The sequence below is a fragment of the Panthera pardus genome, unplaced genomic scaffold (genome assembly GCF_024362965.1).
Source record: "Panthera pardus isolate Hobbes unplaced genomic scaffold, ASM2436296v1 HiC_scaffold_1, whole genome shotgun sequence".
Classification (NCBI taxonomy): domain Eukaryota; kingdom Metazoa; phylum Chordata; class Mammalia; order Carnivora; family Felidae; genus Panthera; species Panthera pardus.
Window position 1 is genome coordinate 73,444,272 of NW_026526654.1, and position 12,713 is coordinate 73,456,984.

The 12,713-nt window shown below is 40.6% G+C and overlaps 1 protein-coding gene across 2 annotated transcripts in view; it reads left to right on the forward strand.

Annotated features, from left to right (window-relative positions):
- The window catches only part of LHFPL6 (LHFPL tetraspan subfamily member 6), a 249,889-nt gene that overhangs the window by 169,567 nt on the left and 67,609 nt on the right, over positions 1–12,713 (forward strand). The gene's annotated exons all lie outside the window — the stretch shown is intronic.

Genomic DNA, 12,713 nt, shown 5'->3' on the forward strand with positions numbered 1-12,713 from the left:
TAACTACTTGGCGTTTCCCACATTCACAACCTTCGCTTACTGAAAATTTCTGAAAACTTTCTTACCCTAAATTGTAGGATTGAGACTCTAAGGTGAAAATCTGTTTTTTTTTTTTCTCTCTAGGTTTCGTTGAATTTTCAAATCGAAGATCAAACTTTTTTTTAAAATCTTTTCATTTTATTATCAAATGGCACATAATTCTGTTTATATTTTCATTTTGATACATGAGCCACTTGAGGGAAAAGCCATGATCTCATGTAACTGTTTCGTTTGGAGCTCTTAAAAAAAAGAAAAATGATAAGGGTTTACAGAAACTCTATGCAAAGGAGACGTCACTTCCTTTCTACTGCTTTTGCTGTAGGTCGTACCACTCTCACCCCTGGATTACTCTTAATAATCCCCAACTAGCTTTATTAGGTTTCGTTTGCACTCCTAACCTAATTTTAGCCAGGGTGAGCACTCTGCAGCGCGATCCTGTCGCACTACTGCCGGGAGCCCTACGACTCCCACCGCTTTGGAAAAAGAATGCAGACCGCTCACTGCGACTCACACGAGGTCCCGTGTGCCCTGCTGGCACTGTTGTGTCTCATCTCTCTCTATTCCCTGTCTCGCACTTGACTCATCTCTGTTGAAATTCCTTCAGGTCTTTTTCACAGATACTCTTCCCCGGGCCTGGGATCCCTCTCGCCCACCTCTGATTCTTGCTTATCTCTCACGTCTCCGCTCATAAATTGCTTTTCCCCAGAAGCCCTCATTTTCCCAAGCTGAATTGGTACCTCTTGAAACACCCTGCATTCTTCCTATCGGAAGAAGTCTTTGTGCGAGGGCTTGAATTCTCTGTTAGCTGTTACTCCCCTACAGCATGAACTGGGTGAAGTTCGGGGCTCTGTCTGTGTTGGTCACCATTTTATCCTCTGGGCCTGCCTACCATTCCATCTGGAGTGTAATAGGGGCCAACTGACAGATGGATTGTCTTGAAAGGAAAAGGCACACGTAATAAACTAAATGGATTTGTGATCACCTTGGAGCGAAAAGTTAGATCTTCCGTTTTCTATTCAGAATTAAAGAGACTCAAGCCAACAGAAAGGAAGGCTACACATAAATAAAAGCCAGCTCGATCAGCTTGATGTGTTTATTTCTCGAGATAAGTAGTCATCATGCTACTTGTGCTTTTTAAAATTAATTTCGCTATATTCGCTGATTTCCCTTATATGAGCACCTAGAATAGTCAAATTCAGAGATAGAGAGGAGAATAATGGTTACTAGGGGCTGGGAGGAGGAGGCCTGAAGAGTTACTGATTAATGGGGACAGACTCAGTGTGAGAGGATGACAGAGTTCTGGAGATGATGGTGGCCGTGGGTGCACAACAATAAAAATGTACTTGCTGTCACTGGACTGTAACTTGCTGGTATACTCTTCTGTCGTATATTAGAGTCGGTTCATTTCGAAGTTCGAGAGAGGAGGCAAGAGGAAAATGAAAGACACAGAGGGACAGCCAGCGAGAAATGGGAGGTGACAAAGTTCCGAGGGAGAGAGCTCAGGCCCCTTAGTTTCTTTAGACAAATGTATATCCTGCAGCTTCTGTGTTCAGAGAGTTGGAGCATGTCAACCAATTTGTCTTAAATTGCTGTTTGGCTCTCAAATTTTAATATGCTCTTAATACCTAAAGAATTCACCCCTGTAAGTTAGGAAAATGCATGTCTTACCACAGCAATGATGGACAAGGAAGTAGAGGACAAGGAGAGGACAGAATTTGGGCCCTGAGGCTCCGGTGATGAATTAGACGCTAAGAGTTTCCATCTTGTCCATGAGACTACAGCTGATTCTGTGGTTACCACCAGAACATGGGATAAATTAAAGGGAATAAGAGAAGAGAAATGAAGGTTCTTTGCTGATATAAATCTCAGAAATTGGCATTTGTGAAATCCCATGTAGGCTGAACGTTGTGACCTCCGGCCATATAACTTTGAAGATTTCATTGCATTGTGTGTTTGAAAAGTACGTGCTTCAAATGTTTCTGAAATAAGGCATAACTAAAGTCATTTGGCATACTGAAGTGTTGTTGATATTCCAATCTAGTAAATTTGTGTATAATATTTGATACAATCTAAGTACTGCAAGAGACCTGTTGAGGATTACACACAATGGAGCATCCTTTCGTTGATTCTTGGATTCAATAAAAGACAACACAAATGAAGCTACTGGCCCAAAATAAGTTGCTGAAGAAAAGGAGCTGAAATGAAAGCTTCCAAAATAAAAGAGTATATTTTTATAAGCAACTTGTGGCTGTCACACGCTGTATTTTCTTCTTGAACTGAAATACACAAGCATTTTTTTTTTGGAATTAATACCTAACATTTAAACACACCAAGTTGTCTGCTGCCATTTATATAAAAAATAATGATAGCAACAACATAACTTATTTCATAACTTGCCATTTCGTGGTACTTGCGCCCAGATTATTGACCATGATTATCTCTGAAAAAATCTGCAAAAGGGACATAAGACAAGGTCATCTCCTGAAGATTCATAAGGAAGAAAGAAGCAGACAAACCCAAACCAATTTTTAGGTTTACTCCATCCATTATATTGCTATACTAGACAAGTGTTACGATGACCAATCTACTTGATTGTTCTCTATGAGAAGCCAGATTCCTCAGGTTGGCTTTGGATGTGTGTATTTCACCAGGTATGAGAACAGAACTCAAATATGTGATATAAAAGGTTTTGTTCACATAGCCAGCCTTCAAATTACAGCATTCTGAAACCACTTTTCAACCTTCCTTCCTCCTCCCTCTAAGGTCCTTTTATTGGACTGCTTTGGTAAGTAGAAACAGATGACAGCTGTGAGTTTCCAAAATGGCCCCATTAATTTCTCTATTGTTTACCAGCGGGAACGAAGTTGGGACCTTGAATTTGTCAGTCCATTGGTATGGGATCTTGCCAAGTGAATGTTCATTTGGAAACGATAATAGTATTGATATGAAACATCTGATTTCATACCTTGTGAAACCAAAGAGTGGAACAGTGGGCTATCATTCACCCAATGAAACCATCTAAATGACATTAAGAATGGGTTTTAAATTCTTTCAATATGTAGGATCAGTCATAAAGCTGGAATCTATTTCATCACAGTATATGAGGATTGGTGTGTTATGAACCAAAAGCTTAAATGTTGGTGAATTTCAACATTTAGTAACATTTGTAAGAAGAATTTCAAATTATTAATTATATCTGGAAAAATATTTTTTAAAACAAACATTTTTTATAATTAAGAATTTGAAACCAATAAGCAAATATGAAACATATGCATCACTTTTTGAAGTGTCTTTTGAAGTTTTACTTTAAACCTTTTGGCTTTTCTCCATGATTGACAGCCTGTCAGGGATGTAATAGAAAAGTAAATGGGCGCCTATCGTTGTGATATTGTTTTTGTGTGTGATCTGATAGGGATGTTAGGTGTTGCTACCACAGGGAATAAGAATGCCCTCCTGGCAGAACAAAAATGATAAAACACAACTCCTTTTCAATGCTGTCACCAAACTGTTCCCTGGTTTTGAGAAAAGAATAACCCAGACTTGGAATTTAAAGACGAGATACCAGTGTGTATAAGAACTGTACTGTAGGAAGGAAGGAGGAGAATTCTTTCCAGGACAAATAACTTCAAGACTACTGGTACAATTGAGAAAGTGCTGGGCAAATACAGGGTGTACCATTCATAACAGGTTTTATCTTGCTTCCAGGTTTGCAGCAATATACCGGGAAGGTTCTCTTTCCCTGCCTCTCGCCATGTTCTTCTCCCTCAAGTATCTCTTACAATGAACGTGAAAATACAGTTCTTTCAAGCCTTTCAAACAGCCTTTTGAAAGTTTTCTAACTTTTGACAAAGTCTACCTTCTTTTTGCCAGAAGTCTGAGGGTGTTCTCTCCCCCACCCCAATGTCACAGAGCTCACCCCCCCTTGACATTCACAAGCCAATTCTTGGTGGGCATTTTGGATTATACTACGCATAAAAGAAATCCTGTAATTTTGATGTGTTAAGAAAACTGGTGTGGTGGGGTCCCAGCTTCTGGCTGCGAGCTCTCTCCTCTTTTCTTCCTTTAGAACAGCTCTTTTAAATAGCATGGTTTTATTTTCCCCCCGTCATGCTGGGAGCATTAATTGCTACTTACAGAAAGGAGACACAGAGGGTGAATCTACCTAAAGAGGTTCAAGTTGAGGTATAGATTACACTTTGAAAGGCAAAGGCATGCGCTGTATGTTGAGAATTGCATAATAACCCAGACCATAATCTTCAGACACTCCAAAGCCTTTGGGAAATAAGACTTATTTCTGAGGGTGTGGTCCACATCAATTAGGAGGAGAGCTGTGAGACAACAGTGGGTATAGACTTCGGAGAGCCTAATTTGAAGAAGGCTTGCCTGTTAATATAAAGGCCAGGGGCAGCTGAACAGGTGCACACACAGTTAGTGACCCAGACCTTCTAGGAACACACAGGCTATTGAGCTGTGTATTTTCCATAAAATCTCTTTGTGCCTTTGGTCCTTTTATTGAAAATCATCACTCCTTTATTTTCACTTCTATAAAAGAAATACAATATCTTATTCATGATTATAAAAAGTACTTGGATTTTTTTAAACATCGCTAGAAAAGGTTTGAGCCAATTCTAACCTATATTGGTAAGGCTCAGCTTGGGAAAATGCCCTCAAGAAAAAAAAGAAAAATAGTTTCTGAATTTTTCACGGGCAGGGGAATATGCATGATGTTATTTTAAAGTTGAGACTGGTATGCGCAAAACTCATAGTGATTAAAAATTTCAATAAAAATGAGGATTTAGAAGGAATTATGAACCTAAACCACTTTGCCCAATTAGGACTGTAACAGCTTTGGTAGAAGTTAAAACATTTTAATTAATTTCAGAAGACTAACTCAACTCTTACTTTACACACAGTGAATGAGGAATTTCTTAGTTGTAAAGCTTACAGATGGAATAAAATAATATCTGTTTTTTTAATTTTTGTAAACTGATTCTTATTTTAATTCTTTCAATAAGCATTACAATACTCCATCTCACGTTTTCTTTCCAGAGGAGAGGATGGGAATACCAAGTATGTTTTGAATCCATTTCTCCAAAGCAGCCCGAAAGTGTTCCTCTCTTTCTTTGTTCACTGATATAAAAGACTTTGACCTTAGACCACTGCAGTCCCACCAATGACATCAGTCTAAATTCACTGCTGAGAGGATATGGGCTTGTACTTGTACTTCACAAGAAGCAAGAAGTCCCAGCATAGAGAAACAAACCGTTATTATATATCATGTATTTCACATTGAGGAGTGTGCATTCCCTTTTGCAAGCAAGATTGAGGTCAATCCAAAGGGAGTACAGAGTGTCCTTGATGCGTGAGACTGTCCTCTTAATGCATTAACATTGAAAATGTAGATTGATGGGTGCCTGGGCGGCTCAGTCACTCAAGCGTCTGACTTGGCCTCAGGTCATGATCTCACAGTTCATGGGTTCAAGCTCCATGTTGGGCTCTGTGCTGACAGCTCAGAGCCTGGAGCCTGCTTCGGATTCTGTGTCTCCCTCTCCCTCTGCCCCTCCCCTGCTCACGCTCTGTCTCTGTCTCTCTCAAAAATAAATAAACATTAAAAAAATAAAATGTAGATTGATTCACTGTTGACAAATTGAAGAGTTTAGTTCACCCCCTATTTCTTTAAAAAAAGTGGTGGAGTGTATAATATTGTTGAAGCATTTCAGAAAAAGTGAATCTGTTGAATCTTTGCTCTGGTCGTTGGCCAGCACCTTATGTGTCCCTAAACGTGGAATCCATTTTCCACCTTTACTCTCCACGCAGCTCAGAATGAAGAGGCCTGTTTATATGCTCTAAAGGCCTCGGGGCTGGTTTGTCACAGTGGATATTTTTATATTAATGCCAGCGATTACAAGAGCATAAAATAGGAAAGGCAGCGCTATTTTAATTTCCTCAAGATAAGGCAATATTGTGAGATTTCTGTGAACAAACCAAATATTTTATTTGGACAACTGAAGAAGATGCATAGAGTTGCTATTTGGAGCTTTAAGGAATCCTGCTCTAATGATGAGGGTCACATAGACGTCTGTCATTTAAAGTGTGTGATAATCATCAGAGGCTGTACACGTTCAAACTAATATTAGCTTCTACAATTTTTAATATGCGGCCACATGCGTTATAAGGAGATCCTGGATAACATGTGCTGTGTACATCAATGTATTAAAAATAAGGGAGTAATACAAAACTAAGACATGGCCAGTTCTGTTTACATCGGGATTGGTTCTGCTGAATCCTAAATAAACAAATGCGTCACTCTTTTCTTTAAAATTTTATTTTAGGAATCGGGGTATATTTCTAGCCGATCAATTATTTAGTTTTGAATCGATTATACTCCATGTGGATAAATGAGAACACCTAAATTAATTTGTTCTTTAAGTTCACTGAATATTTATATGTCCTTGCAGCATTTTCCCCCAAATCTCATAAAAAAGAATCAGCAGTTAATTCAGACTTTGCCCCTCCATTATTCATAAGGAAAAAGAATAATTATAGACAAGACCAGCCATAGTCAAAAATGACTTGTTTGTTTCACTCACTTATTCATTTGTTCCTTGGTTCATTCATTCATCTGCTTATCTTACCGTGACAGGCTAGGAGCAGGAGGTGGGGGTGGGAAGAGTAGTTGGGGGTTTGGTTTTGTTTTGCTTTAATTTGAGCTTATTTGAGAAGATGTTGTGTAATGCCATTGGCCAGATCTGCCCGTGGATTGGGGGTTGGAGCACAAGAATAAATCCTCTTTCTCTGTTTTCATAATGCTCTAAATCTTCCAACAATACTGACTCAATGACTCCAAATCCCATGCCTTTTTCTTCCTTTCTTTCGCTTTCTAAACATGTTTGTGTTATGAATCATACTCAGACACAGGGCCCATTTGAGGGCTGGGCTGGGTTTCCTTGTCACCACCTCACTGAATTGGAATGCGGCCCACAGAGTGGCCCCTGGCCCGAGCTCCTCTGGGGCTGGGCGAGAGTTCATTGATGTGCTGAATATCACAAAGACTTAATTCTGCACTGAAAGGTTAAAAAGAAAGGAGGAGGGAGGGGGAAGGAGAGAGGAATAAAGATGAGCTCTGGGGAGAATGGTGCATTCAGCTAATGAACTTTTGCAGCATGGCTAACAGGGAAATTTTTTGCTGAAGGAAACTTTGTCATTGATGTGACTCCTACCCTTTTCTCTGTCCTTTTGACGGTGGAGGAAAGTTAGAGGTGCTGCAGGCTGAAAGATAAGGGGGAGCAAAAAGGTCTCTTTTTTTAAAAAAAAAAAAGCAAAATAAAATTCTCACTTGGGCTTCCCATACGTGCCTTAGGAATGTAGGCCTCTGGCGGATTTGCTCGCACAGCCCTTAGTCTCATGCAGCTGCTGTGACCCAATTTAGCCTTGTTAAGTCCATGGCACCCAAGTCAGAGGATTCCGGGGCTTCCCACAGATGCTTCTGCCCATGTCTGCCAATAGCTCCTTTGGGAGAAAGGCTGGGTAGTTAGTCTTTATGGTAAAATCCAGTCTCCTTCTCTCTCAAGACAGGTATGAATCAGCCAGGGTGATTTCAAGGCAGAGATAAGACACTGATAAGAAGTGTAGTAAAAGCAACTCGGCCCATTCCCCCTGTGTTTCTTTCCGGCGTTAAGAGGAGTCTCCACTCGTATTTGGACTCTTAAATTTTGTAATAACCTGAATGTCTAGGCAGGACAGAAGAGATCTGCAAATGACATTTTGAAACAAAAATGTATTCACGTTTACAAAAACAGCCATATGCGATTGTACAAAATGTATTCATCCTTTAAATGCCTGTGACAAATGTTTATATGCCGACTGTAGGCGAGAAGATTTAAAATAGTTCTGCTGGGACCAGCAGAACTGAGGTTTTAACAACGCGAGGAGGAAAATTTGATTTGCATGCCATTTACAAATAATTTCTACCACCTCCAACACCAGAGTTATAAACGTTTAAAAAACTGCACGACTTCCCGACTTGCCTATATTCAAGTTATGGTCACACAAACTGTAAAAGAGAGAAAGCTGGCAGATTGTCCTTTCTTGCAGCTGAATAATGCATCACGTATTAAGTAGATGAATCCGATTCTACTGTTCTCCGGCTTCAAACTTTGCACCTTAGTGCCCAAGTATTACAAGGTTATAATGGAAAAGGAGCGGGAGAAGAGAGAAAGCATAATTGTGTAGCACCACACCCAGCATCGTTATCTTCTGCTTTCAACTGAGAAAATGAGAGTAAATGAACTGGCCAACTAATGCACCCAATATAGTGGTGTTTCATACCCCCTCTTTTTTTTTTTTTTTTTTAATTTTAACACTTTAAGGTTTACTCATTCACCCAACAAATAAGTGCTGAGCATCTATAATGTGCCAGCCATTGTTCTAGACCCTCGGGAAACATTAATGAACAAACCAGATAAAGGTACGAGCCCTCTTCAGGTTTATATTCCAGGACAGAATCTCCATCTTATGACCTGATTCGAATGGTTCAGATGTTTCCCCCTAAACCTTGTGAATATTCTTTTATGTATTTATATATTTTTTAATGTTTTTATTTGTTTTTGAGTGAGAGAGAGAGAGAGAGAGAGAGAGACAGAGCACGAGCAGGCAAGGGACAGAGAGGGAGGGAGACACAGAATCCGAAGCAGGCTCCAGGCTCCGAGCTGTCAGCACAGAGCCCAACATGGAGCTCGAACCCACAAACCACAAAATCATGACCCCAGCCAAAGTCGGAAGCTTAACTGACTGAGCCACCCAGGCACCACAATATTCTTTTTTTTTTTTTTAAGTTTATTTATTTTTGAGAGAGAGGGAGACAGAGTGTGAGTGGGGGAGGGACCGAGAGAGGGAGACACAGAATCTGAAGCAGGCTCCAGGCTCTGAGCTGTCAGCACAGAGCCCTATGCAGGCTTGAACTCACGAACCGTGAAATCATGACCTGAGCCAAAGTCAGACATTTAACTGACTGAACCACCCAGGCACCCCTGAATATTCTCCACCCTACCAAACCCTTCAGTTTATATGAGTTTTATTTATCATTCGCATTTCCATGGATATTTGCTCAGTGCTCTGCTCTCAGATGTCATGCAGGGAATCTGCATAACCTCATCTTCTGCACATGTCTTCAACCTATATCCATTCTGTTTCTCATTCAACACCTTCCATGGCCAGAAAAATAGTGGGGATCTCTAAAGGGTCTTTCTAGTCCATATTCTGTAGATACCTAAGTATCAAATATCCTCACAAGTGAGGTAAGTATTGTTTTCTTTTCTGCCCTCATTTCTTAATGTATTTACTAAAAGTCAAGGAGGTAACTTGACTGCAGTTTAGAAAGGCTTGAGAAGAGTCAAACTCAGCATCTAGGCTACGAAGTTTGGCTGTTTGTGATGTTCTCTCACTCAGTTATTCGCTCCTTTATTCTTCACCCAGTAGGCTTTTGGTTATTGTGAGCCACTAACGAGAGCAAGGATAAACCAGACAGTCGTTACCCTCTGGAACTCAGTCTGGTCGGGGACCAAGATGTTTCTCTGCAAACTCAATTCCTGACTTCAAGTCCTGAATGACTTAAGTGCTTCTTCAGCTGGCCTTTGTATTTTTTTTTTTTTTTGATATCTTTGTGGCAAGTTGTCTTTGCCATAAGAAGAATATACCATGAACATATTGATTACTGATTTTAGTTGTTTGACATGTATGTGTGCACATGTATACACACACACACACACACACACACACACACACACACAGATTTATTTCTCCTCGGTTTTGCTGAACTCTTTCTTCAGCTCTCTGGCCTGGCAATACAGTGATATACAAGCCCTTCAGAAATCCACCGGGATTCATGCCCAGCTGAATTATTTCATTCTGTGCTCTGTGTCAGTTCCTGGAAATTAACAATAGACTACCTCACTTTGGTCTTTGATCCCACCAGCTCAGTCAGGGTATTTTTCCAGATGTTTCCGTCTTGGGTTGCTATTACAAAAAAACACAACACAAGTTAATCCAGGCCAAATTGGCCTGTCCTTGGGGCTGAGGAATGTGCTCTTCCCCAAAAAACCTGGTCGTGAGCTACATAAGGCTTAGAAAGGGGGAGAAACCCAAACTTTAAAATCGGAGCACTCCCTTGAATTATAAGTGTTTTTAAGAAAAATACCGTGCCCAATGTCTTCACAAAGACATCGATTCGGCCTGGTTTTAGTAAATTATTTATGTTTTCAAATAAGTTAATGTGCTGGGTTGTTTTTTTCTTTTCAGTCTAATTTACCCCAACTTGACACTCTCAAGAGTCTAAATGCCAATAAGACATAGACAAAATGCGTAACTGCCAAGGAATTGCGCCATTTAGGTGTTTGGGCAGAGATAAAACAAATAACTAGCATTATTATGCCTTCTATCGAAGTTTCATAAGTAAAAATTTCACAACATGTTTTAACACAAATGGCAAAAAAAAAAAAAAAAAAAATGAGCCCACAGCAATAGGAACTGGAAGCCCTACATGTGAAATTAACTTGACTGCAGTTGGAAAAGAGAAAAACAAAGCAAACAAATTGCCCCCAGAGGGAGTCCCCAGAGCAGGGCTCCTTTTTCTACCTGTGCTCCAGCCAAAATGGCCCCTGAGAATGTTTTCAGATGTTCTAAAGCACATGCCCTAAAGCTCAGTGTGAGATCTTAAAAGTAAGGTCTTGGAAAATGGCAACAAATGCCAGTCCCGTTGATGGGCTCCTCTTGAACTGTGGCTAAAATCAGCCTCTGGAAAGAGTTAGGTGTGAGTGGTGACACTTCTCACAAGCGATGCTTGTTTTATTAATGCTTTCTGATTTGATGTGTGCTATTACTAACACCTAATGTTATTTCCTGGGCTTGATTTCCGGGGAGGAAATGCCTTTTGGAATGCCCATACACTCTGCTCTGGCAATTCCAGTCCTGAGTATATTCAAAACAGCAATATATAGGTATGTGAATGAAAAGGCATATGTGAGAGTGTTCACGGAAGCATTTTCTTGTAGCAGACAAACACTGGAAACCATTGAAGGCCTCTCAACAGCAGAGCCGATACCCGGCCCAATGGTATGCAGCACTAGCATAATGGTAATGAACCAACCACCATGACACTCAGCAGCCTGGATGACATCAGCATTTCACAAACATAAAGTCGAGCAAAAGAGATTGTCAGGGAAGAGTACATGATTTGTGATTCCATTTACAGAAGTACGAAGACAGGCAACACCAATCTGGTCTGTTAGAAGTTAGGATAACGGTTGGATGTGGGGTAGATCCTGATACAAAAGGCACAGAAGGAAGGTTCGTGGGGTGCCAGTCGCGTTGTTGTTTTGATCCGAGTAAAGGTTACTGGTGTATGCAGCTTGTGGAAATTCTTTGAGCTGTGTACTTATTATGTGCACCTTCCGATATGCACGTTGGATTTCAATACACTTGTGCAAACGCGAACACGCATTGAACTGTTAAATAGAGTCGCACAGTAGAAAAATGCATTTCAGCTATACTTACTTTTTTAAAAAGTAGCTCAGGGGTTGCAGGTTAAATGGAAACATATTTGGGGAATATTTAAATCTTATTCTCTGACTTTAAGTGGCAGAATAGTTTTCTGAGTACAGGTCAGTGTGGCTACATCGTGTAGTTATTACTTGACCGGGAACTCTTTGAAGAGGTGGAAGAAAATAGTGTTCAATAAAAGTATGTTGACTGAATTAAAACAAATAAAAAATGCTATTTGCCTTTATGAAGTATTCTGCCTTTCTTTGATAAGACATTATCTCTCCCTTCTTTGAAACGCCACAATATTTTATATTCTCCTTGGGGATATGTATACTACTTTGTATTATACTTAATTTTATAAACTCCTTGGGGCAGGGTCAAGGGCTCTCATTCACCCTGGAATCTTCTCTGATGATCTGGAGACGAGCAATGTAGTGGTGAGGTTAAGAGCATGTATAGGGCCGCCTGGGTGGCTCAGTCGGTTGAGTGTCAGACTTCGGCTGAGGTCACGATCTCACGGTTTGTGAGTTGGAGCCTGACATCAGGCTCACTGATGTCAGTGCAGAGCCCGCTTCGGATCTTCTGCCTCCTCCTTTCTGTGCCCCTTCCCGCTTGTGCTCTTGGTCTCAAAAATAAAGAAATCTTTAAAAGAAAGAAAAAAAAGCGTGTCTACTGATGCTAGAGTGCACGGGTTCAAGTCCCAACTCTGCCCCTTATAAACTACATAACTTTGCGTTATATAGCCTGTCTGTACTTTAGTTTCCTTCTTTATAAAATGGGGACAATCATGGCACCTGTCTCTTAGAGCTGTCATGAAGATTAAATGAACAAGAGGAGCCTGGGTGGCTCAGTCAGTTAAATGTCTGCTTTTTGATTTCAGCTCAGGCCCCGATCTCACAGTTGGTGAGACAGAGTCGCAAGTCGGGATTCCGTGCTGAGAGGGTGGAACCTGCTTGGGATTCTCCCTTTCTCTGTACCTCCCCCATTTGCGCTCTCTCTCTCTCTGCCTCTCTCTCTCAAAATAAATAAACTTTTAAAAAGGAGATTAAACAGGGGGCCCTGGGTGGCTAGGTTGGTGAATCATCCAACTCTTGATTTTGGCCCAGGTCATAGTCTCACGATTCATTGGATCGAGC